Source organism: Pinus tabuliformis, chromosome Q, assembly GCF_031772625.1.
Source record: "Pinus tabuliformis cultivar Carrire ecotype Pingquan chromosome Q, CPIR1, whole genome shotgun sequence".
Lineage (NCBI taxonomy): Eukaryota > Viridiplantae > Streptophyta > Pinopsida > Pinales > Pinaceae > Pinus > Pinus tabuliformis.
Window position 1 is genome coordinate 747,372,573 of NC_142296.1, and position 21,893 is coordinate 747,394,465.

At 41.5% G+C, this 21,893-nt stretch overlaps 1 protein-coding gene and 1 pseudogene across 1 annotated transcript in view; one reads left to right on the forward strand and one right to left on the reverse strand.

Annotated features, from left to right (window-relative positions):
* Nucleotides 1–21,893, reverse strand: part of LOC149221693 (CDP-diacylglycerol--glycerol-3-phosphate 3-phosphatidyltransferase 1, chloroplastic-like) — a 220,106-nt gene that overhangs the window by 62,482 nt on the left and 135,731 nt on the right.
* Nucleotides 17,838–19,131, forward strand: LOC149221694 (increased DNA methylation 1-like; annotated as a pseudogene).

Below are 21,893 nucleotides of genomic sequence, written 5' to 3' on the forward strand. Positions count from 1 at the left end.
CATATGAGCTCAAGTATGTGGTGCACCCTCCTAACCATGGTAGAAGAGCTTTAACGACCTCCTCAAACCAAGAACGTGGACTGTGTAGAGAGGTCAAACTAATGATATAATAATCCTCCAAAAGGAACCAAAAAAATATCCCACTATAATTTTGTCCTCCAAGGATATGGCCACACATGTGACAACAACAAGAAGATAAGGAGAGTGCTCCTCAATCCAAGTGCAAATAACCTCCTCCATTATGGTAGATGTTATCTCCCAGGTGATGAAAAGTCAATCAATCAAAATATAATAATGCAATGAACCAAGTGCCAAGTCAAATAAAGATCAACAAGCTCCCAAAAGAAGTAGATAGCCCAATCTAAGTAGTGAAATAACAATATCATAAGATGGTGCCTCAACATATGTGCCAAGTAGGTGAGCACCCCACTCAAAACTACCAACTGCAATTTAACAAACTCATATTAAACATAAAACCAAGCTAAATAGCCAAAGCACTCTAGTAAGGAGCATTTGCATGGTCAAACTGTAGTCAAATGAATGGTTAAATTGGCATCAAATGAGCACCAAAGATAGTATTCCATCACAGGGGAATCTCAACATCATAATAAAGTGATCTAGCCATCATGGAACCCCAGAATGTTGATTTGTGGTAGCATCGGATGTGCTCTAGCCATGAAAATTGGTGGAGAGGCTACAACGCATGAGATCTCCAAGACCCAGAAATGGTTTGGGGAAATTCCACCCGGTTAGAGAGATATTAAAATAATTAATATTTTTAATGGGGTTCCTAAGTCTAAACTTAGGAAAATTAAAATATTAATGCGTAATAATATAAAAATGGGTGAGGAGGTTCTAAATGACATGGATCAAGCCAAATCTAATCTTAGTCGTTGACTAGAGACTTCATCTCGGTCGTTGAAGACTCAACAGGAAAAGTATAAGAGGAGGCTTGAGGGTCAGTTGGAGATACACCAAGATTGATCAATCAAGTCGATTTTCTAAATCGGGGTTTGCTGAGAAAATTTGAACAAGTGATCTGAGTTGCAGCGAGGGGCAGTGAGTACATAGCATAGAGGCAGAGATAGTGCCAGAGGGCCAGTGCAGTGACTGAGGAGGCTACGCAAAGGCAGCAGGAGCCACGCAGAGGCAGCTAGAGACTGCGCAGAGGCTGAGGGACCTCCGTGGGTGACGCAAAAGGCCAGAGAGCTGACGCATATAGGCAAAAGGCTAACGCAGAGGGTTCCAGAGCTACGCAGAGGCTAGCAGAGCTGATGCAGAGCCTTGGAGAAGCACCGGAAGGATTTTCGTGGGGTAGACTACTGTTGAGAAGCAGAATATTTGCTTCCGAGAAGAGGTATTACTGCCATGTGAAAATCAATGTCGGGTGAGCCAGTTTGGCACCCTAGTTGTACTCAAGAAATCTACATAATAATAAAACCCTCAGAACTGCTGCACCAGTTTTCCCGCATTGGGTTTTTCCGGGGATGATTGTCCAAAAATAACAGTGTCCCTTGTGTGTTTGTCTAGTATTTCAGTTGCTGATCTGTATATGAGTTAAGGCTGCATTTGTGTTTATTTTCAGTATTTATATGGATAAATAACTTGTTAAGGAATAAACAAGTAGGTGAAATAAACCAGATAATGTAGTAGGGATTTCTAATGGGTAACATTTAGAAATTTCAACATGGTATCAGAGCGTTAAAGATCACAGGAGGACTGAAGGCACCAGCATAATCAGAGTATTTGTAGCAGTAGTAACTGTCGTGAGAGACAGAGCTGCTCCTAAGCAGAAAGCAGCAGAGAAGGAGTGACGTAGAGGGCCTACGTCATCATTTCGAGCCAGAGAGAGGGCCAGCGCAGAGGCAGAGAGAGGTAGAAGAGGCTCACGAAGAGCCACGTCATCCTACTCAGTCAGGTAGGCTTGACGCAGTTGGCCAGAGGAGTGATTCAGCCTTCGTCGGGATTGCGCAGAGCTGGAAGTCTCAGTTTCTTTAGATGTTGAGGCATAGGGATCTATGGGCATATTGTGGATTAGGAAGCTGGTGGGGTGTTGTTGATGTCGAAGCAGAACAGTACCTAACGGGATAGAATCAAGGTAGAGGGAGTCGTTGCCTTAACGAATTTCTAGCCAAGAAATCCATATCTGAGTCGCAGTTGCAAAGAGGATCGGAGATGAGCAGATTGACAGTTGGCGGGAAGATTTCCAACAAGGAAATCAGGACTTAATGGGAGATTTCCAGGAGGGAAGTCGAATCTCAAAGGGAGTCCAAAAGGAGGAGAGGAGATGGCAATGAACGGACTAAGGGATCAGGACAGGTTGGACGAAGCCTCCAACTTTGTCATCTAGAAGGCTAGGATCCAGTCTATTGTAGATAGACATCGCATCAAGGGCTTCACCTTCAGAACCGTGGCTATCCCAGTTGACCCAGCTGATAACGAGAAGTATGAGGATGCAATGGCGAAGGCAAAGTGCATAATCCTTGATGGTGTCAAGGATCATGTCGTACCACATATTGTCGAGAAGAACACGAAAAAGGAAATGTGGGATACTTTGATGACATCGTATCAGGGCACTTCCGTGTAGAGGAAGATGCTATTAGAGAATCAGTTGCATTTGTGTCAGATGTAGAAGAGGGAGCAAATAGATCTATACCTCCTCAGATTGCAGGAGATTCAGGACCAGCTTACTTCCATAGGGGCCACATCGGACCAAAAGTTCATGGTGAGGACTGCCCTGAATGCAGTCTCCGAGTATTGGGAGACATTTGTCCAAAGCATTTTGGGTAGAGCTAATCTTCCAGGATGGGAAGAGATGTGGGTAGCTCTTCGCCAAGACGAGATCAGACAGTTGACCAAGGCAGGGAGTAGCAGCAAAGGAGGTCGAATCAAGAAAGAGGAGGAAGAGGATGCGCTCTGCCATCTGCGGGACAGCAGAGAAGAGGAAGAAGAAGGACATCTCCAAGGTGAAGTGCTTCCGTTGTGGGGGACTGGGTCATTATGCAACCTAGTGTACCAGGAAGAAGAATAAGCAAGAGGCTTCTGACTCCAAGGCAGCTTCGGCTAAGGCAGAGAAAGAAGTCGAGACTGATGACGACTGTGCCATGAGTGCTCATGCACCTCTAAAGAAGAGGTGGGGAGACATCGAGTTGTAGTCAGGAGGACTACAGAAGATGAGGGGCAGGATCCTCAAGGTAACCAAACTCTTGGATCATATCCAGCTACGGGAGCCCCAAATGACAGTAGAAAGATGACGGATGTCGGGTAGAAGCAAGATGCGATGAAGCAACAAGGCAGTGCTAGAGTGCAGAGGTCTGTAGTAGCACAGTGGGGGTTGCAGCAGTGCGAGAGGCACAGAGGTGGTTGCAGCAGTACGAGAGGCACAGTGGAGATTGCAGCAATGCGAGAGGCACAGTGGTGGTTGTAGCAGCGCAGAGGCAACAGAGAAAGCACCAAATAGCAGCAGAGGGCATCAGAAGGCTTCCAGACTGACAAAGATGTCAGTATTTGGGTAGATCAGTTAATTACTTCTCGGTAACTAAGTTGCAGTGCAGCAGTTAGTAGTGGCAATGCTATGGGCAGCATGGGCAGCATGTTGAGAGGGACCTGCAGTACAGATGTAGCAGTGGCAGTGGCAGTGGCAGAACCATCGGCAGTAGTACAGGAAGCAACGGCGGCAGTGGCAGAGCCATCGGCAGCAGTACAGGAAGCAGCAGTGCAGTGTATGTTGGGCAGCAGGCCAAGCATCAGCACAGGTACCGATGCAGAAGGATCAATGTGATGTTCAGTGGTGGAACATTACTAGAGCACATTCCTCGCTAAGAGGGAGTGTTGATTTGTGGTAGCATTGTATGTGCTCTAGCCATGAAAATTGGTGGAGAGGTTAAAGCACATGAGATCTCCAAGACCTAAAAATGGTTTGGGGAAATTCCACCCGGTTAGAGAGATATTAAAATAATTAATATTTTTAATGGGGTTCCTAAGTCTAAACTTAGGAAAATTAAAATATTAATGGGTATTAATATAAAACTGGGTGAGAAGGTTCTAAATGACATAGATCAAGCCAAATCTAATCTTAGCCTTTGATTAGAGACTTAATCTTGGTCGTTGAAGACTCAAAAAGAAAAGTATAAGAGGAAGCTTGAGGGTCAGTTGGAGAAACACCAAGATTGATCAGTGAGTTCGATTTTTTGGAGCGGGGTTTGCTGAGAAAATTCGAACAAGTGATCTAAGTTGCAGCGAGGGGCAGTGAGTACATAGTAGAGAGGCAAAGATAGTGTCAAAGGGCCAGCGCAGTGACTGAGGAGGCTACATAGAGGCAACAGGAGCCATGCAGAGGCAGCAAGAGAGTTCGCAGAGGCTAAGGGGCCTGCATGGGTGACGCAAAAGGCCAGAGAGCTGACGCAGAGAGGCAGAAGGCTGACGCAGAGGGTTCCAGAGCTACGCAGAGGCTAGCAGAGTCTTGGAGAAGCGTCGGAAGGATTTTCGTGGGGCAGGCTAGTGCTGAGAAGCTGAATATCTACTTTCGAGGAGAGGTATTACTGTCATGTAAAAATATTTGTTGGGTGAGCCAGTTTGGCACCCTAGTTGTATTCAAGATATCTACATAATAATAAAACCCTCAAAATTGTTGCACCAGTTTTCCAGCATTAGGTTTTTCCGAGGACGATTGTCCAAAAATAACGGTGTCCCTTGTGTGTTTGTCTAGTATTTCAGTTGTTGATTTGTATATGAGTTAAGGTTGCATTTGTGTTTATTTTCAGTATTTATATGGATAAATAACTTGTTAAGGAATAAACAAGTAGGTGAAATAAAACAGATAATGTAGTAGGGATTTCTAATGGGTAACATTTAGAAATTTCAACATAGAATGGCTAAGGCACTCATGCTAGAAGGCCTCCAAGGTAGAAAACTATGGTAATACAATTGCAACCATGCGACAATCATGTAATAATAACTAGTGATGCATGGCACTCAATCCAAATGTGATGCAAACCACATGCTCAATAATATCAATGTAATATGGAAATCATATATTATGCAATCTACATATCCTCAACATATAAGCTAGGTTCCCTTACCAACATAAAACCATAACATTGAATGTCATCATTATAACTCTAGTGTGCTCAAAATCAATCAACCAATATGACCCTACTAGTCTCTAGGGATACAAACATATACTTTGCACTAACCATTTTGCTTTAGACATCACACACGCACTGCTGAGAAGGTGATCAATGATATCACAAGGGTAATCCTAGGGAAAATGTGTATGTCCATAAAATAACCCTCAATTGCCCCTAAAAACTAAATCACCTATGTCATCAAGAAATGCCTGCTAAGTGAAAATCGGGCATGCTGACAAACTCTCATATAACACGAGGGGAAACAAGTTCAAGATCAAAAAGACTGAGATCTCCAAAAAAATTAGTAGAGTAGCTAGCTAGGGCATCCTCCCTGGCTCCTTCTACCCATATTTCAGTTGCCTTCACTGTTAAGTTAAGATCTCCTCCCAAAATTGCATTGTCATCCCTGATTCCATCAACTTCTTTAAAGCTCTCCAAAAACATTTTCATATCATCAAATGGACCATACAGATTGAGAATTGAGGATATTTCCCTAGTTCTTTGGGTTTTAGGTCAACCCTAAAACCTTCATGTAGCAAAAACAAGTTAGCAAAATCTAATGATTCATCCCAACATGTTAGAAGTCCTCCTAAACTCCCCTCAAAGTCTAGAGATCTAAAATGCCGATTAATTAGGATTGATGATAACATAGCATCCTTATTTCCCTTCACACATGGTATCAAAATGACAAGAAGTTTGAATTTGGTAAAATACGTCCTAAGGGCAAGTTTTTGGTGGGTGCCCACTACACCTTTGAGGTTTAGGGATAGAACAATCATCACTTTAACATCCCTAAGGATTTCCTTCGCCTAAGGGCCCCCTTGATAGTCAACTATTTGCTTTCCTTAACCTCGCAAATGGGTTTCTTTTTGGCTTGGTAGAGAGGTGACTTTAAATGTATTAAAGGAGTTTCTTTTTACTATATTCTTATCCAAGCTTCATTCTATTCCTTCTTCTTCCTTCCCGGAATTTGTAATATTCCCGTGGGATTAATTATTCCAAGGGACAAAGTAGCCTATCGATCCCTATAGGCTATAGTCCTCGATAAAAACGAAAACCCCAAAATACCCAATGTTTGGGCAAGTTTGGGACAGTTGGGAGAAAAAAAGCCCAAACTTGGGGTTTGATGTGAATTTCACTCAATTAATTAAGGAGAAAATTCTCATTGAATTCATTTGAGGCATCATTGGATTGGACTAATTGTCTCTGTTTTGTTGAGCTTGAGGCTTTGAGGGTTTTAAGACACCCTTTACCCTACTAATTCGGTGGAGAAAGATTCCACCCTAGTTAGTCCTATTTTATTATTTTTTTTCTATTTTGTTCTGGAAATAGGGTTTTCTCCATACAAGAAGCAATGAAGGAATTCTCAGTGGAAAGAATCTATGATAAGGTAAATCGGGTCACCTAGAAGTGGATGATTTCCTTTGAGATCATCATCGAAGTTTCCTAAGGCCTGAAATCTTGCAAGACCAAATCTTGTGACCATAGAATCTGTCTCTAAAGAGGTCAATGTATTATGGGGTTGAATGTTATCTCTAAACAAATATTGAGGCCGAATTTTTGGAACAGATCCAAGAACCAGAAGCTTGTATCTATCTGAATTAAGTCCGAGTTGAGAGAATGTCTTCCTAGTTCAACCGAATCCATACCGAGATCAAACACAGAGCCGGAGTAGGCTGAAGATTAGAGCCCAGGTTTCCATCCCATCTTGTAGACAGTAAGACTTTGTGTCTTTCGGTGGATTGGTCACCAAACAGAAGTCCATCAAGGATACCAAGATTCGTCCCGAGACAGCGTACAAAAATGTTCTAGCATATGAATTTAATCTATGGGTGATTAGGTCTATTGTAAACCCAACAGTGACATTGTTGAAGTTTCTAAGTTTACTTAGTTTAGAAACCCTTCATGCACTTTTTCTGATTTATTCCTACCTACTTGTTATTTTTCTTTAACAAGTCATTTACAAAGTAAATACTGAAAATAAACACCAGTGCATGCTCAACATATTGCAGATCAGCAACTAAAAGAAACAAGAACAAACACACCACATGACACCATTATTTTTGAACCAATGTTCCCAGAAAAACCCAATGCGGGAAAACCAGTGTAGCTATCTGAGGGTTTTCTTATTAAGTAATATCAGAGTACAATCTGGGTGCTGAAACTGGCCTACCCAACAAAGAATTTCCTTAGCAGCTATACCTCACAGTTTCTGAGAAATCTCCTAGCTGAAACCCCAAAAAACCCTTCCGACAGCTCCTCAACACAAAACTGCTCTGCAACCCCAGCATCTGCCCAAACTCGACTGCATCAGCCCCTTTCTGTCTCACGCTGGCCCTGCGTCAGACTTTCTAGGCCTGTGTCAACCCCAAGAGGCCCTGCGTCAGCTCTGGAAGTCTCTGGGCCAGCTGCGTTGGCCCCTCTGGTGCTCTATGCAGCACTTGGTTGCCTCTGTGTGGCCCTACGTGAGCCCTTGCTGGCTCTGTGTCACCCTCCTTGGCTGCTACGCTGCTCTCCCGACACAATCTCTGCCTTTTCTTTTCCTCTGTACTCAATGCCCCTCAGCTGCTCTCCCAATCACTGATTTTATCTCTCTTAGCAAACCCCGCTCTAGAGAATAGAATGATTGATCATCTGGTGTATTGTCCAAGTGACCCTCAAGCCACCTCTTATACTTTTCCTGTTGACATCTCAACGGCCGAGATTAAGTCCCTAATCAATGGCTAAGATTAGATCTGGCTTAATCCATGTCTTTTAGACCATTCTAACACAGATTCATATTAATACACATTAATATTTTATTCTCCCTAAGTTTAGACTTAGGGACTCTATTAAAATATTAATTATTTTAATATCTCTTGATCTGTTTAGAATCTGCCCAAACCCTTTCTGGGTATTGGAGATCTCATGTGCCCTAACCTCTCCACCAAATTTTGTGGCTAGAGCACATCCGATGCTACCCTAAATCAACACTCCCTCTTAGCGAGGACTATGCTCTAGCAATACTCCTCACTGAGTATTACTCTGATCATCCGGCATCGGTACATGTGCTGATGCTAGGCCTTCCTGCCCAACATCCTCTGCACTACTGCCTCCTGTACTGCTGCACATGGTTCTGCAACTGCCACTGTTACATCTATACGATAGCTCCCTCTGCATCTGTGTTGTTGCTGGTCCTTTCTCCTAGCACTGCATCTGCACTGCACCTCCTCTCATCAAGGTGCATCGTGTTGCCCACTATTGCACTGCAACTTAGTTACTGAGAAGTAAGTAACTGACCTCCCTGTTGGGCTAGAAACACCCACTGATGTTGAAGCTCCCTTTACCGCTGACAAGTGCTCCCTCTATGACCTCAGCGCTGCTGCCACAACTCTCATGCATCTCACACTGTTGCACACCTCTCTATGTTGTCCTGCACTGGTGCAACACTCTTGTGCCTCTCGCACTGTTGCAGCCTGCTAGCTCTATCTTGGTCCAGTCTATCCTGGTCTCTTTCCTCATGTAGTGCCATGACGCTCCTCTACTTCCCTCCTGGAAGTTCTCTGTTCGACTCCTCTAAGTCTCCACTTCCCGTCAGGAAGTTCTCTTTTGGACTCCCTCTGAGTCCTGATTTCCCTCTTGGAAATCCTTCTGCCGCTTTTCGAGATGCCCCCTACTCTGATCGTCTTGTGCCACTGCACTGCTAATCCAGGTTCCTCGGCTAGAAACCCTCAGTAACAACTCCTTTGGCCCTGCAACAACTCCTTTGGCCCTGCTCTGTCAGGAACTGTTCTGACCACAGTACCTCACCAGCTCCACTCTGCAATATTTTTGCAACCTTCTAGACTCCAGCAACTGCCTCTCTGTGAACTGCATCAGCCCCTTTCTGCCTCACGCTGGCTCTGTGTCAGCCCTAGGATGCCCTGCGTCAGCCCTCTGGCCCTCTGCGCAGCTCCCGACTTCTTTTGCGTGGCTCTAGCTGGCTCTGTGTCACACTTCTTGGCTTCTGCGCTACTAGAAACAGCTTCTGTCACCTCAGGGCAGCTGTTTTCTGCTGCTATTGCTCCGCTCGGCTGATGTCTTTTAGTCCTCCTGTGATCCGCAATCTCGCTCCGATACCACGTTGGAGTTTCTAAGTTTACTTAGTTTAGAAACCCTTCATGCACTTTTTCTGATTTATTCCTACCTACTTGTTATTTTTCTTTAACAAGTCATTTACAAAGTAAATACTGAAAATAAACACCAGTGCATGCTCAACATATTACAGATCAACAACTAAAAGAAACAAGAACAAACACACCACATGACACCATTATTTTTTGACCAATGTCCCCAGAAAAACCTAATGCAGGAAAACTGGTGCAGCGATCTGAGGGTTTTCTTATTAAGCAATATTAGAGTACAATCTGGGTGCCGAAACTGGCCTACCCAACAGAGAATTTCCTTAGCAGCTATACCTCACAGTTTGAGAGAAATCCCCTGGCTGAAACCCTAAAAAACCCTTCCGGCAGCTCCTTAGCACAAAACTGCTCTACAACCCCAACGTTTGGCCAAACTAGAATGCATCATCCCCCCTTTGTCTCACGCTAGCCCTACGTCAGCCCCAGGAGGCCCTGCGTTAGCTCTGGGAGCCTCTGCGTCAGCTGCGTTAGCCCCTCTGGTGCTCTGTGCAGCACTTGGCTACCTCTGCATGGCCCTGCGTGAGCCCTTGCTGGCTCTGTGTCTGCCTCCTTGGTTGTTGCGCTGCTCTCCCAGCACAATCTCTGCCTTCTCTGTTTCTATGTACTCAATACCCCTCAGCTACTGTCCCGATCACTAATTCTATCTCTCTTAGCAAACCCCGCTCTAAAGAATAGAATGATTAATCATCTGGTGTATTTTCCAAGCGACCTTCAAGCCTCCTCTTATACTTTCCTTGTTGACATCTCAACGGCCGAGATTAAGTCCCTAATCAACGGCTAAGATTAGATTTGGCTTGATCCATGTCTTTTGGACCATTCTAACACAGATTCATATTAATACACATTAATATTTTATTTTCCCTAAGTTTAGACTTAGGGACTCCATTAAAAATATTAATTATTTTAATATCTCTTGATCTATTTAGAATCTGCCCAAACCCTTTCTGGATATTGGAGACCTCATGTGCCCTAACCTCTCCACCAAATTTCATGGCTATAGCACATCCGATGCTACCCCAAATCAACACCCCCTTTTACCTGAAGTCCTACCGGTCTGCGGGTGATTACAGTGGGAATCTCTACGGGTGGCCTCAGGAGACTAGGCATATCACAATATGAACTATGTTAGTTCCATCCACTTCTACGGCTACCTCTGAAGCTTAAGAGATCAACCCTACTAGTTCAGCCATCAACACAAAAGGAGATATAGGGATCATCCATCCCAGAACTAGATCTGCTGATAACATCAGAATCAATGGGTACCTATGTAATAAGTTGTAATAGCATAATAAGAGTAGATAGTTGTAGCAAGCTGTTAGGCAAATTATAGCGCATCATTATAAATTATACTCGTAATGGATTTGTTGACCTTACAAATTGGTATTGTATTGAGGATTGGATATACTTAGTGATTTTTGGGAAGACAACCCTAAAGCAACATGACCCGATTGGATTACTATGAAAATCTTGTTTTGGGCATGCAAAGATGATATCTATTGTGGAATAAATGTTTATTGAATGAATATATGTTTACTTCTATTGTACTGAACGGCAGTAACCCTAACCAACTCTAAAATCCTAAAGAAAAATTATCATAGGACACTATAGTGGTATCAGAGTTGGCTCTCCTGTTAGCCTGGAGGGTGTTTGAAGATAGAAGTTGGAAGCATTCTTTGGCAACGAGTATGCAGAGTCTCGGAGGAAGTTGGAAGAGCAATAAGCAGAAACTATCAAAAATTGCAATATTGGAACAAAGTGGCTCTTACAAAATTAGAGGAGTTGACTGTTAGACACACAACAAAAAGAAGGTATAAGGAAATGGAACGAATTTTGGGCTCGTTGCAAGAAAAACAAATCGAGTGATACTAATGGTGAGCCCAAGACTAGAAAACAAAGTACAAAAGAAGTTGAAGCAAGGATAAAGGCATATCTGGAAAAGTGGTCATGGTTATATCGTCCAACCCCATGAATTGTGATAATGACAACAAGGTCATGTCCAACCTTATATATTTGTTGACAAAGCATCATTGTCACCCTCTGAACCTCAGATGAAATCATCATCTAAGAGTTATGTAACTATTTTGGAGGTTGTCTCTGTTGCCAGCAGAAAATCAAAATATAAAGTCGAGGATCACTGCAGAAGAATGGATAGGCAATCACCAAATTCTTCAGGGGTTCAATCAAAACTTAAAAGTTAGTCCAGAGAAACCAAAGTTTCAATAATTCACACAAAATGGTCTGGAAAGAGAGCCCACGGAATAGCCAAATAGTTTTCGACCTTCCCAGTTCCTGTCATCTACTGGGGAGATTCAGACATTTTCCTCTGAAAAACTTATTGTAAGTGAAAATTGCCATGCTAAAAATGTGGACAATAAAGCATCAAAAGGCAACACTAAGGAAAGTGTCCCGGGATCTATGGGGCATTGTGGCAAAAATGAAAACAAACTTGAACAGAATCAGCTGAAGCTACAAAACAAAGTCAACCTGGATGCAAGACCCTCTAAAATGTTGGAACGAAAAGTACAAGTGAAGCCTAGTGGTCACATCAAGATGTTGATAAAGCGTTCTCTTGTTATTTTATATTGCTCTATGTTGTTTCAATTACTTTAACCCAATTCAATTGTTCAATTTGCAATCTTTCAATAGCAATCAATACTTTTCATCAATCAATAGTAACTAAAGATAGAACAGTAATGTAATGACAAATAGGAGACAATAAACATATCAAAACGAGACACCAAATTTGGTCAATGACCAAGGGAAAACCCTTTGTAATTCTTCTTCTATTAAATTGTCATAAAATGTTCAACAAAGAGTACAATGATGTTGAATTGGGGTAGCAACTAATGTCCTCTAGCCACGAAATTTGGTGGAGAGATTGGGGCACATGAGATCTCCAATACCCAGAAAGGGTTTGGGTAGATTCTAAACAGTTCAGGAGATATTAAAATAATTAATATTTTTAATAGAGTCCCTAGATCTAAACTTAAGGAAATTAAAATATTAATGTGGATTAATATAAAACTGTGTTAGAATGGTCCAAAAGACATGGATCAAGTCAGATCTAATCTTAGCCATTGATTAGGGACTTAATCGCGGTCGTTGATATGTCAACGAGAAAAGTATAAGAGGAGGCTTGAGGGTCACTTGGAGAGCACACCAGATGACCAATCATTATATTCTCTAGAGCGGGGTTTGCTAAGAAAGATAGAATCAGTGATCGGAGTTGCAGTTGAGGGGCATTGAGTACAGAGACACAAAGAGGCAGAGGTATTGTCGGGACAACAGCACAGTAGCCGAAGAGAGTGACGCAGTAGCAGCCAGGGCTCATGGAGGGCCACGCAAAGGCAGTCGGGAGTTGCGCGGAGCTTCAGAGAGGCCAGTGTTACTGACGCAGAGGGCCAAAAGGCTAACTCATGGCCTCCTGAGGTTGACGCAAACCCATTCAAGGTGACGCAGGGCCAGTGCTGGGCAGAGAGGGGCTAACGCATTCCAGAAAGGCAGGCGGTGGGGTTTCTGGGGCAGATTGGAGATGAGGAGCTGCCGGAAGGTTTATCCGGGGTTTCAGCCAAGAAATTTGTCTCAGACTGAGAGGTACTACTGCCAGGGAAATTCTTTGTTGGGTAAGCCGGATTTGGCACCCAGATTGTACTTTGAAATTGCTTAATAAGAAAACCCTCAAATAGTTGTATTGGGTTTTTCCTAGGACATTGGTCCAAAAATAACGGTGTCATTTGGTGTGATTGTTTCTGTTTCCTTCAGTTGTTGATCGATAATATGTTGAGCATGCACTAGTGTTTATTTTCAGTATTTACATTGCAAATAACTTGTTAAGTAACGGAACAAGTAGGTAGGAATAAATCAGTAAAGTGCATGGATGGTTTCTAACTGGTGGACTTAGAAACTTCAACAAATGAGCCCATACGAAAATATCCAATAATATCAACCAAACAATATAAAAAATATGATCCCAACAACAATACTAATCTGATTTAGCTTTCCCGATCTGTGGCTAGCTACGGTTAACTTTTAAGCTGAAACCCTACATCCCAACCGCATGGAAGAAGGGTTATGTGTGCGGTTGAGATGCTCTAACCACATGGATGAGCTTGCGTGCCTGTGGTTATAACCAAAAAATGTTTGTGTCAACCGTACAGCCGGAAACCAAAGGCCCTAATCACACATGGGAGCTTCGAACCCTGCAATTTCATACCAATACGAACCAAACCCCGTGAACCACACTTCAGAGTTGTCCGAACCAATCCAATGAAAAGAGAGAAGAAAATGCTTGATGATGATGATGTCCAAATGAGCTTGAGGTCACTTGTATTTATGGGCTTCCAAGGGTCACCAATTTCTTGTTAGGGTCGTCCTGATCAAATGACATTGTGGGCTTCAATTCAAAAATACGCTTTCCCTCATCCAAATTGAGTGCTTCAAAAGTCAAAATTGGTCCTCTTGAAAAGAGGAATCTAGTCCCATGATTGGAATTTGTCACTGAGCTACCAAATTAACATCTCCTAATGTGTCGCAGTGTAACAGGAATCGCCAAGTACTCGCAATTTAAAATCGGCTCGGCCTTCAAACGAGCAGAGTCAAAACTCTGCGAGTCAAGCGACTTTGACTCACAAGTCTGCGATTGGGCTGATTTTCGCGTTTTTTCCCGAGTCCCGCCGGTTTAGGATTGTCACTTTATCAGGTTTTCATTTCATTGCTGCCAGTTTCTGATTTCATTGTTCACTTCGTTGCCGCAAAGAAACCGCATTCCACGACGCCGCAGAGAGCTTTCCAGACAGATGCCGCAGAGAAGCCACATTCCACGACGCCGCAGAGAGCTTTCTAGACAGACGTCGCAGTTCTCTTTCCAGACAGACAAGCAGAGAAGCCGCAATTCACTTTGCAAGTTTGCTGACAGACAGTTTTCCAGTTTCCACTGTGAACCATGGGGTAGCCCTAGTCTAGTAATCCTCCATCTTCATGAGCAAACAACTTATCTGAAGCACGCACGCAGCACCACATAGGTTCTAGGCGAAGGAGTGGGCTTCAAAATGGAAATTTCCTGAGCGGTCCAGGAAGTCGCAAAAAATCCTCCGTCGGCTCTATCTAGGTAACTTCTATTTCAAAATGGGATATAGGTCTATAGGTTCTGTGGGTAGCTTCTTTGTTTTCATCCCTGTTGGGGGATCTACCCCTTCCTAGTCGAGTTACTAAGTAAAGTTGGGAACTTATCATAAAAGAGTGCCTTCCGAGTGTCCTTAAATGTGTTCACAAAGAGCCTGAAATACCTTCAAATAACATGGCATTGTGACCTCGAACACACCTCAATAAAACCTAGAGTAGACTGCAAATGTTCTCAGAGAGGGTCTCTAGTATTATGTAAAGTAGACAAAGGAAACAATTAAAATTCCTCATTGGTTTTTAATATAGACAGAGCACCCTCTTATAACTAAGCAAAAAGGGATTTCATTTAATTTTTTAGATTTCTAGCATATTTTAAATTTTTGGATCGTTTTAAATTTAATTTTTTATTATCTTTCACAGCAGCCACAAATTAAATAGAAGCCACGACTCCAAATCTTAACAAAAGCCACAAATTAAACACAAGTCCAAAACAACAACAATGCCGAGGGAGAAGGACTTTGCTTGGGCTTATTGTGACAAGATTCCCAGAGACCCCAAGCTCCTTTGCAAATTTTGCAAAGCGAAATGTAGTGGAGGCATTTATAGATTCAAATTCCACCTTGCACAAATACCTAGCCATGATATAGGTCTTTGCAACAAGGTTGACGATAATGTCAAACACCAAGCAACCTTGGCCATGATATGTTGTGTCGGCATAATGCCAAGAAAGCAAAGCAAAATAGTGAAATAGGAACTCTTGAAGTTGACGGTTTTTCTTCCACTACCCCCTTGTCACCTCCCTCTGTTGAATCCTCAATGTCGTTCCCAAGTTTCCCACACATGCCTCCAAGCCCAAGTCAAACTCAAGGCCAAATGAGTCCTTCCTTCAACACTGGAGGTGGAAACATAAACACATTTTTTGCTCCCCGCACAAAACCCGGTTCCCAACCTACCTTGGATGCCACTGGTTGGAAAAAAAAATATCCATAGTCAGGAAAGGAAGGCCATTGCTAACTTTTGGTACTATTGTGACATACCTTTCCACTGTGCCAGAAGTCCCTATTGGCAAGCTATGATTGATGCAATTGTTGTTGTAGGTCCAGGGTTCAAAGCCCCTACATCAGAGAGCCTTAGGACAGATTTGTTGTTAGAGAGTGTTGAAGATGTCATGCTTGTGCTAGCTGAGTTTCGTTCATCATGGTTAGAAATAGGGTGCACCATCATGAGGATGGACAGGTCAGAGGAATAGAACTTTAATAAATTTCCTTGTATCTTGTCCCGCAGGCACAACGTTTCTCAAATCAATGGATGCTTCAGACAAGGTTAAGAGTGCCCAACTTATCTGTGAAATGATGGAGGAAGTCGTTCAAGAAGTGGGAGAAGAACATGTTGTACAAATTGTCACCGATAATGCAGCTAATTATATGGTTGTTGGTAGACTTTTTGAGATTAGGCACCCCACTATTTTTTGGACCTCTTGTGCTTCCCATTGCATAGATTTAATGCTTGAGGACATTGGTAAGCTTCATTGGATACATGAGGTTGTGGAGAAGGCAAAATCCATAACCAAATACCTATACAACCACACTATTGTCCTAAACACGATAAGAAAATACACTGAAGGTAAAGAAATTGTTCGACCTGCAGTGACTAGATTCGCAACAAATTTCATATCTTTGCCAATCTGTGGTTGAGCAAAAGATAAATCTGAAGAGGATGTTCTTGGGACCTGAGTGTATGGCATCTACACATTCCAAGACCCTTGAAGGCATTGAAATTGTTGCACTTGTGTTTAATGATGGTTTCTGGAAAGATGCCGAAGAGATTATTGTTGTGACAGAGTCCCTTGTTAGAGTTCTCAGGTACTTCAAGTCTTTTAACTTTTTCATTTTTTAAATTTCATTTCAAGCTTCTTTTTATTTACAATGTTTCATATTTCTTTAAATTTGAATGCTTGAACTTTCAGGATGGTTGATGGTGACAAACCCGCTATGGGTTACATTTATGAGGCGATGGATCTCGCAAAGGAGGCCATCAAAAGAAGATATGGGGATGATGAGACAAAGTATATGCCTCTTTGGGACATTATAGATGCACGTTGGGATAGGCAATTGCATTCCCCCTTACATGCTGCTGGGTACTTCTTAAACCCACAATATTTTTATGATAGGAGCAAATTTAATGAGGATGGGGAGGTTGGCAGAGGACTTATGACATGCATGGAAAGGTGCTTCCATGATCCAAAACTTCAAAGTCGCGTCTTTTCCCAACTACAAGATTATAGGGCCATCTAAATTCTTTGCCTATACCAGTGCTATAAGAGAAAGGTCTAAGATGTTGCCAGGTACCCAGCTTGAAGGCTTCATCAATTTATTAAATTTGTTTAAACTTTATTTTGTATGTTAAATGTTTTATTAAATTTTCTTGTCTTTTTAAGTTTTTACTATTTAGTACTTCTACTCACAAACCCTTGCCACTTGCTAGGTCTTTGGTGGCAAAACTTTGGTAGTGATCAGCCAGATTTGAAGAGATTTGCCATTCAAATCTTAAACCAAGCATGCAGTGCTTCAGGTTGTGAGCGCAACTGGAGCATGTTTGAGAAAACACATTCTAAGAAGCGCAACCGATTGACACAAAAACACTTAAATGACCTTGTATTTGTCCATTACAATCTACGACTTCGCAACAAACAAATACTAGGTGAGACTTGAGAGCTTGAATTTGAAGGTTTCATAATCTAGTTCATACTTTAAAGTTCAAACTTCAAACTTCAAAGTGAAACTTTAATTCACATTTCAATGTCTCATAATAATGACAGGTTTGGATCATTCACCAATCGACCTTGAAGAGATAGATTTGCAAACTACAAATGTGGCAGACTGGGTCCAATTAGAGGAGGCTCCTCTTTTAAGCCTTCATGACATGGAGAACTTTGAGAGTCTAGCAAGCGAAGGAGTGGGAGGAATCGCTTCTAGTTCTCACTCTTAAGAGTCTTAGACTCTTAGTTACTGATTTTTTTTCTGATTAGTATGCAGTTTTTTGTAAACTTTTAGAAGCATGTGCTTCTGGTTCTATGTAGTCACTGGTTAGGAGTCAAGATTCAATACTTTAGATCATGTTTGGACTCATAACATATATGAGATACTTATTCATTCATGATATTTTGGACATCTATTGATATTATGCATTATTTGGACATGCCTGTACCAAATATTAATGAAAAATGTTTTTTTTTTAATTCAATATATGTGTATTTTTTTATTTAATGAATTCACCGATTTTTGCCGATTTTTTCCCAATCCGATTAAAACTCTTCGCTCTTTTGCCTCACTGATTTATTGCTGATTCCGAGTCTGGTAACATTGATGTGTTGGATAGAAAAGTACAAGGAAGGCCCAGTGTGCAATCTAGAATGCAACAAAGAGATATGACTTTGCATGGCTTGCCCAATGGAACTAAGCTTGCCTACTATGTAAAAGGACAGCGATTACTAGAAGAATATAAACTACAATCTGGCATATGTTGCAGTTGCTGCAATATTGAGGCTAGTTGTTCTCAGTTTGAAACTCATGTGGGTTGATCCTCAACGCGGAATCCTTACAATAGTATCTATCTTCCGGATGGGTAGTCGTTACACGTAGTGGCACTTTCTCAGGCAAGCCAAAGAAGTTTTAAGACAAAATCGTGTGATGAGAATGATGATATTTGCACAGAATGTGGCAATGGAGGGGATCTGCTTCTTTGTGATGGTTGTCCAAGGGCCTTCCACACAGATTGTGCTGGAGAGCAACATATTCCGATGGGTGATTGGTGTTACCTTAATTGTCAGCATCATTCTAGAAGAAGAAGAAAGTTGTCTGCTAGAAAATAGCCAAAACTTTATGGAAAGCAGCATCTTTGGGGTCTCAAGAAAAGCCTTCCAATCATTATACAGGTGTTGTCAATGCCCCAGAGAAAACAGTTGGTGGATGTGTATTATGTAGGCTTCATGATTTTAATAAAAGGGCATTTGGGAATTGCACTGTTATGCTCTGTGACAATGTGAGGAGGAGTTCCATGCTGGTTGTTTAAGAGACCGGGGCATGGAAAATTTAAAATAATTTTCGGAGGGTGAATAGTTCTGCTCCAATGATTGTAAAAAAAATCATTTAGCACTGCAAGAACTGGTTGCACATGGACCAAAAAGCCTACTTTATTTTATAATTGATGAGTTGATGAAAAAGAGACATCATAAGGGTCTGGAAGAAGCTTCTAGTGCGAATATATCCTGGTAGCATCTTCATGGAAAAACAAGGAACCCTGACAATAGGGTGTTACTTTCAGAGGTTGCTGCTATCATTGTTAAATGCTTTGATCCCATAACTGACACTATGACAGGTCAAGTTTTAATCCCTTCAATGATCTACTATAAAAGCATCAAGGCTCGGGAATTTCAAGGGATGTATTGTGCAATTTTGACAACAGATTCAGTAGTCGTTTCGGCTGCAGTGTTTCGAATTGATCTACAGCTGGATGTTAAAGGCTGTCGAGATGTCTACAGTTCATTTGACAAGTATATTGAAGAACTTGATGGTGATAACAAATATCACATGGAGCAGTATGGACTACAAGACGCAAGAAAGGGTATTCTTTTCCTTGATTTTCCTCCTGTACTACAACTTCATTTGAAGCGATTTGAATATGGTTTCATGCGAGATACAATGGTCAAGATAAATGATTGATACAAATTTCCACTTCAACTTGACTTGGATAGAGACAATGGCGAATATCCTTCTCCAGATGCAGGTAAAAGTGTATGCAATTTATATACTCTTCATAGCGCGTTGGTTCACAGTGGAGATGTGCATGGTAGTTATTATTATTACATTTTCATTAGACCAACTCTCTCAGACCAGTGGTACAAATTTGATGATGAAAGAGTCACAAAGAAAGAAGAAAAGAAAGCACAAGAGGAACAATTTGGTGGTGAAGAGGAGTTGCCTCAACCCAATCCAGACTTCATCCAGTCCACGACTCATTAACACACCATTTAAATTTACCAAATACTCTCATGTGTATCTGTTTGTGTACATAAGAGAAAGTGACAAGGATAAGATTATTTGCGATGTTGATAAGAAAGATTTAGCGGAGCAACTGTAGGCAAGATTAAAGAAAGAACAAGGAAAGAAGAAGAAATGGGAAGAGACAAATTTGCAGAATCAAACCTCTGAAAAGTTGATACCACAAACTGCAGACAGCATGGAATTTATGCAACACCTAGACATGCCACTGCTTGAGGAAAAGCAATGTCGGGAAGGGCGGACTATAATATCCCCATGGGATTAATTGGCCCAAGGGACGAAGTAGCCTATCGATCCCCGTAGGCTATAGTCCTTGATAAAGGGGAAAACCCCAAAAACCCATATGTTTGGGCAAATTTGGGGTGACTGGGGCAAGAAAGCCCAAAGTTGGGGTTTGATGTGAATTTCACTCAATTAATTCAGGAGAAAATCCCCTCAAAGAAATCTATAAAAACAAGGACGTTGGATTCATTTGAGGCATCATTGGATTGAATTAATTGTCTTTGTTTTGTTGCGACTGAGGCTCTGGGCATTTTAAGACCCCTTTACCCTACTAATTTTGGTGGTGAAATATTCCACCCTAGTTGGTCTCATTTTCTTTTCTTTTTTCTATTTTGCTCTGGCAACAGAGTTTTCTACACACAAGAAGCAGTGAAGGAATTCTTAGTGGAAAGAATTTGTGACAAGGTCAATCAGTTCAACTGAAAGTAGACGAATTCCTTTAAGATCATCATTGAAGTTCCCTGAGGCTCGAAATCTTGCAAGACGAAATTCTATAACAGAAGAATCCATTTCTAAAGAAGATTGAGGTATTCTAGGTCTAAACATTATCTTTAAACAAGTATTGAGGCTGAATTTGTGGAACAGATCCAAGAACCAGAAGCTTGTATCCATTTGAATTAAGTCTAAGTTGAGAGAAGGTCTTCCCAGGTCTGTCGAATCCACACTGAGACCAAAAAGAGAGCTGGAGTAGGCTGAAGATTAAAGCCCAGGAGGATTGGTCACCAAACGGAGATCCATCTAGGATACCAAGATCTGTCCTGACACAGCATATAGAAATGTTCTAGCATATGAATTTAATCTGCAGGTGAGTAGGTCTGTTTTCAACCCAGCAGCAAGATCACATCTGAAGTTGTTCCAGTCTGCGAGTGATTATAGTGGGAATCTCTGCAGGTGGCATCAGGAGACTTAGGCATACCACAATATGAATTGCACTAGTTCCATCAACTACTACAGCTAGCTCTGAAGCTTAAGAGATTGAACCCTACTCAATTCAGCCATAAACACGCAAGGAGATATAGGGATCAGCCATCCCAGAACCATATCTGCGGATAAAATCAGAATCGTTGGGTACCTGTGTAATAAGTTGTAATAGCATAATAAGAGAAGATAGTAGTAGCAAGTCATTGGGAAAATTATAGCATCATTATAAATTATATTGATAATGGATTTGTTGACCATATGAATTGGTATCGTATTGAGAATTGGATATACTCGGTTATTGTTGGGCAAACAGCCCTAGAATAACATGACCTAATTGGATTACTGTGAAAATCTTGTTTAGGGCAAGATGATATCTATTGTGTAATAAATGTTTGTTGAATGAATATATGTTCTTCTATTGTGTTGAAAGGCAATAACCCTCACCAGTTCTGAAATCCTAAAGAAAAATTATCATAGGACATTATAGAATTGTCTTCTAGATCTTAGGTTATATCTAGGGCCATACACCCTGTCAGCTTCCATGGAACATTCCTCAAAATTTTGGGATAGAGAGGTGTCTAAGGTAATCTTAGGAGAAGCTTTGCTAACAAGTTCCTTCTTATCAAAGTCTAACATGAGAGGTATATTACAGCTAGGCTATCAGGTGTTCCTTCTAGGTATTGAACCATTTTTTCCAGACCAAAAAATAGCTAGAGTTAGGGGCTATTATTTCATTAAGGTTATTAAAATTCAAAAGGGACTAAGAAACAGAGGCATCGTAGAAGTGCTCACACCATTTATTAATGCTTTGAATTTTCCCAACCATCACACAACCCTTTCCTAAATACCGATAGTGTACATCCATAATAATTACCAACGTTCCACCAAGGTTCCGGGACGAGGGGGCGAGGGAGCGAGGGGGCGCGGGAGCGGCCTATGCAAAAGCTCCCTACCATTTTTTAGGAAACGTGGGGGAGCGTCGGGGTCTTAAAAATTTTAAATTTATAAATATAAAATATAATGACATTATCCAAATTTATAAATATTAAATATACATTCTTCCCACTAATTTACCCCTTTTGAAGTCATTTTTGACATTGTGACATAAACCATCAAGGTAACTCTTGCTCAGGAGTCAGAATAAGCTTTTCAAAATTTAAATGTTAATTATATATATATTATATTCATCTCATTCATGCCCGTTAGTCCATTCCTTCATC